Source organism: Glycine soja, chromosome 11, assembly GCF_004193775.1.
Source record: "Glycine soja cultivar W05 chromosome 11, ASM419377v2, whole genome shotgun sequence".
In the NCBI taxonomy this organism is placed as follows: domain Eukaryota; kingdom Viridiplantae; phylum Streptophyta; class Magnoliopsida; order Fabales; family Fabaceae; genus Glycine; species Glycine soja.
The window spans coordinates 5,231,574-5,237,368 of record NC_041012.1 but is presented as its reverse complement, the minus strand read 5'-3'; the positions used below and the strand labels follow the sequence as shown (position 1 = coordinate 5,237,368).

The 5,795-nt window shown below is 27.5% G+C and overlaps 1 long non-coding RNA gene across 2 annotated transcripts; it reads left to right on the top strand.

The window, feature by feature from the left end:
* The first annotated feature begins 1,729 nt into the window (after window positions 1-1,729).
* On the top strand, window positions 1,730-4,646 carry LOC114373149. Of its 2 annotated transcripts, XR_003658391.1 has the most exons (3): window positions 1,730-1,750; window positions 1,845-2,123; window positions 4,435-4,646. It is a non-coding gene; the product is annotated as an uncharacterized LOC114373149 (long non-coding RNA). The 2 variants fall into 2 exon arrangements; XR_003658390.1 differs by lacking the exon at window positions 1,730-1,750 and having other exon boundaries at window positions 1,757-2,123.
* Window positions 4,647-5,795: the final 1,149 nt, after the last annotated feature.

The window sequence follows — 5,795 nt, the reverse complement described above, 5'->3', positions numbered from 1 at the left end:
GGAAAAAATAAAACAAAATCATAAATTACAGGAAAAATATTTAAATAAAAAAAATATTAAGACTAAAATTTTAAATTAAAATAGATTATAAAAGTGTGAAATTCATACTAAATTTAAAATTTTTTCTCTTATTTTTTCCCCTTTTCCGCACAAACAAACGCACCCATAATGTGGGAAAGATTGAAGCAAGAGCAAATGATTCTCGAGTCATATACTAGTCTATACCCATATATCTAATGTCTCTGTATGAAAAAGAGCTGCACTGCCACAACAAAACAATGTCATTGGTGCATTACGATTGAGCCAAATGAAAAGCATATTTGACAGAAACGTAAGTTTCCTTTCACTTAACTTTTATATACGTCGAGTTTATAATATCTCTTTCTGTTATGTGCCAACTATTTCAACATATTCATAGTATCATCCATATTAGTTATTGAGGGTATCAAAACAACAATTATTAGGGGAGGAAAAGTACTATTTACTCTTTCAGTAAAAAAAAAAGAAAACTATCATTTACTCAAATATTTAGGATCAAGTGCATCTTGATTCTTAAAAAAAAAACTAACTTGATTCGGTAACCTTTTACTAGACATTTTAAAATGTTTGTGACTTACTTTAGCTAAAACCTGTTTAATGAAATATAGGATTTAAATTTTAAATTTTATTGTTTTCTGCACTGGTTAAATTTAAGTTTTTTTAAAGCTGATTTGATCATAATCGACCTAGACTTAGCTCGAAGAAACCTCATATAAATTAAACTTTTACAGAGCTTGAGTGTCTTTTTTAAAGTTTGAATTGAACTTGGGTGTTTTTTGCGTGACTTGCTTTCATGATCCATATTGAGCCTACAACTTACTTGATGAAGTATCAGAAAAAAAAATTGCTTGGTGAAATGTTGACCTCAAAATTTAAATTCTAGTCTTTTAAGCCTGATTTAGGCTTTGCTCACAAAACTAGGTTTTATTGAGTTTATGCCTCATTTCAAAAGCTCAAATTGAACCTATGTTTTTTTAGTGTGACTTGCTATGGACTATGCCCTACGTCGAGTTTGTAATTGACCCGATCCCACTCAATGAACCACCAGCTCACACAGCTACATCCTTACCATTCCGACGTTGCATACAATATATAGTAAATTAGTATCGGATATCAGATATATTAAAATATCTAAATTATTGAGTTTTGAGGACTAATATAAGAATTTATTCCATATATAGTAGAAAAACTTGCTTCATACTCCACAGCTAAAATCCTTTTAACGCGCTACCCTGAATTCTCGATCATTAAAATATTGTGATTATTTCAGCTATAAGGTACCGTTCCGTAAGTTGTTCCACTTGAACATGCAATAAATACTAATAGTTATTTCCGTAATGTCAAGATTTTATGACTTTAAAGGTGAACTCGCTGCTGTTTATATAATATTTTACGAGGTATTTATATACGTAAATAACAACATAAATGGAAATTTAAAATTGCGCGCAGTGACATAATGAAAGAGTATCTTTGCTAAAAACAAATTAAAGGAGTGCCCTTAATTTGATCTTGATTCTCCTCTTTCTTCCACTTGTTGTCCATTGTTCTGATTTGCTATCTTTTGGCTCCAAAGAGAACGGGTCACAATATCTTTTGTCCTTTGAGAAGATATATTCGGCAAACACCCTCAACCCCACCAAGTACTTTTCCTCCTATTTATAAAGAACAATCTTGCTAATCTCTTTCCCATACCATCCCTTGACTTATTAGAGTAATAATCTACCTTCTCTAAAGCAACCATCATTTTCTCTTATTTCCCTTTTGTGGATTAAAGCCACCTAATCTTTCATTTTTCTTCTTGGCAGCTTGTAATAGTCCCCTAGCTCAAGATTGCTTCTAAGTAGACACACCAAGAGAAGTCAGGGTTAATTTTTATCTATAGATGGCATCATCTTGGACTCCAAGGCAAAACAAACTATTTGAAGAGGCCCTTGCTATATATGATAGGGAAACCCCTGACAGGTGGCAGAATGTGGCAAGAGTAGTGGGAAAATCCGTAGAGGATGTTAAAAGACACTATGAAATCCTCAAAGAAGATATCAAGCGCATTGAGCGTGGACAAATCCCATTACCTAACTATGCAGGTATGGAGTCGTTATTCCCAAAATTTGGATCTTTTGACCTCTTTTTTTATGATTTTATTCATAAAAAAAGAAAAGATTTTTAAAATGATTTTTACTATTTATATAATTTTGTTCCATACTACATAAGTACATATATAATTTTGCAAGCAGCATTTGAGAAACAATCAAAGCAATGTCATTTCATTCCTTGTTTTGAAAATAAAATTTGAATTTATATATTCATTCAATTATCCAAACCTTTTAAGTCCTAATCCAATCTAAAAAGTTTTGGTACATAAAATAATACGGAAAAGTGTAAATTGACACTTCTACTCTCAAATGTCATTTTCATGTGACCAAACGTCTTCTTTGTTAAAATGTAAAAGGAAAATATTTTTTTATAACCCTTTCTATACATTTTTGTGAAATAAAGATGGAAATAGAAGTAAAAAGAAATAAAGTGATGAATGTGATAGGTAATATGATAGGAAAAAAAGGTAATAAAGTTATGAGAATTAGAGTATGCAAATATGAAATATCAAAGATGATGAATACTAATTAAACGTGATCAAAGTTCATGTAATTCAATGAGAAATTATTAGGCTAACATGATTCAGTTAAGTTTGTCTTATATTAGAAATTAGGAATTATAGACAAATTAAAATATAAAATATCTATATGTAAGAATAAAAGGATAAATATTAACTATTTAATTTTGTTGTGAATAGTCAAAATTAACGAAAGTCTAAATTTGATATAGGTAGTGCAATTTTTTTAATATATTATCAACTAATTAGAAATTTTCTTTAATATATTTTTAAAATAATTATTATAAAATGTTCAATTTTCAATTATATGACCATCAAACATTTACACAGTCCGTATATTCTATATAATTAATTGAAATCTACTTTAAATACTTATCATGTCATTAATTAGATTCTTAGTTAGATTCTTGTAATTTTAAAAACTATTAATTAAGCCCCTATGACTAAAAGTATTTGTAACATTAACATGATATGTGTGATGTGACAATTATGTTCATGTTTTCTTGCATTCCTATTTCTCACTAAATCTATTTTTTTCCAAAATCTTTGTCTCTTCCTTGGGAGGGTATATATATATATATATATATATATATATATATATATTGAGTAACCATATTTGTGTATTTGAATTGTCTCTTTTTCTATCCTCATATATAGTAATCTCAGGAATATGTATATCTGATGGCTTGATATAATTCTCATTGGGTACCCTTTGTACTCTTATATTAATTTATATCATATATTTTGCAGATTAAAAAAAAATCATATATCTAAAAATAGAGATGATTTTGAAAGATTAACCGATGTTTGTCCCTTCCTTGGGTACCCTTTGGTTCATATATCTAAAAATAGACATGAACGAAAAAAATCATATATTCTCATTGGGTACCCTTTGGTTCATATATGTGTGTCGTATTTGTAGAGTTGTCCCTTTTTTCTATCTTCATATATCTAAAAATAGGGATGCATGCACTAATACTTCCTGACTGTGGACTAAGATTAAAAAGGTAATCAAATGGATTGATACTTGACATGTTATTATGAACCAGATAATTTTCACACTAGATGCCAATTGTATTTAACCAACCATCAAATTGATAAAAAAAAAAAAAAAAACTCAGGGAGATCGAAAGAAAGCATATATTGCATATATAAATCTGATTCGAACAGAATCGTGAACTGTCGTTATCCAGGTGGTTTAGTATGTTGACCAAAGTTGCCAAACCCATGTATAATAAAAGAACGATATAAAGTACAAATACATTACATACATAAAAAAAAATTATACCGTTGGTATCTAAATGTAATACCCAGAAAAGTATAAAACTAGAAAGTACAAATAGCATAACAACATCAAATTGCAGTACATAGCTCTTTTCAATTATTTTATGAACACACATTCAGCGACAAAAAATCATCAACTCATTTTTTATTAGGTAAAAGAAGTACAGTTGCTCTCTCAAACTTTGTTGACACTGTATTAGGCGCATATATATGAGTAAATTTAAATTTTAGGTTAATCATATATGTTAAAATTTTAAAATATGTATCAAAATATTCAGATAAAATTTTTGCACGCATGAATCTAGATATCATATGTAAGTAATCGGATGTGAAAAAGAGAGAGAGAGAGAGAGAGAAACATATAAAATTACTGTCATGAATTATGTAAAATTTGTGAACTTTATATTATATGTAGATTGAAGTAATCCTATAATGTCCGATTGCTGAACAGATAACTTACAAGTTTTTTTTTTTAAAAAAATTCTTTTCATGCTTGACAGGTTCTTGATGATCTAGAAATCAAAATCAATCCAAGATTAGCAAACTCAGTAGCGTGGAGTGTCCCTTATAAATAAATGTATCATCATAGCAAGTCCTAATAAAGGACTTTGCTTTCTACGTAAAATATGTGTTATTTTCTAGGTCGTGTTGTTAAATATGTGACTGTTTGTCAAATAAGGAGTTTGCATTATAAATTTAGCATGTTTGTCAATTTTTCTTTTTTAAATATATATCCACGTACCGTTAATAGAAATAATTTTTAAAAAAGTAAAAATTAAATTTATAACTCGTTAAAAGTAATTTAGAGTATGAGTTTCATAAAAATTTGAAAATGTAAATATATTTAGATTTTAAAGTAATTTTAATTTATCATTAAAATAAAATTATTTTTTAAAACACAATTTTAAAACTATAATTTTAAATACAAATTATTTTTAAAAAATTATTTCTTTTAATATCAATTATTAACATTGATTGTATTAATTCTAAAATAAACACGACTTAATACACTTGCACATAAAATAAAATTATTCATTAAGAAATTTTCAAGATTGTATCGATATTATTCAAGGCGAGACTATTAGCACATCAATACATCTATTTATTGATATTTCTTTTTTTTATTCTTCAAATGTACCTTTTTTTAAAGTTTATTTGGGTTTCACAAATTTTATCACCAATTTTTTCCATGCATTTTACCCCCATATTTTATATTTTTTTGTGTATTTTGTTATTATATTTTTTTAATTTTTTCACATTTTATTATCATGTAAATAACAAAATGATGTCGTTTAAAAAATAGTGATAAAACAATGTCATTATTTTAAGGACATCTCAACACATCCCTTATATATTTAAGGAATTGATAAATTTGATGAAAATTACAAAACATGATAGTTAAGTTATAAAATATATAATTAAATTTTTTTAAAAAGAAAATGCTATAACCATTTAAGATTTTGTATTTAAATCTTATAGTAAAAATGTAATTAGAAGAAAAAATCTCATTAAAATGACTTAAAATCAATAACATATTCACCAAGGATCCGATTTCCTAAAACGTAAGCTACAACACAACACAGAATCGATTAAAAGAAACACAAAACAAAATCATTTGTTACACATTTGATTTAAAAAGTGCTCGAGACAGAAAAAGAAGAGTGTACAAGACAGAACAAATAAAAACTTGTTACCCACTGAATCAAAGGAAAACCTTTTGCCATGGATAATAAATGATAAATACAAAATTACCCCCTAACATGTGCATGTCTCCCACTTTCGTTAGTGTTTGTCAACTGCTTGTACAAAACTTCTGCACGAAATTATTGTTGCAGTAACATAAATGTCTATGGCGATTATT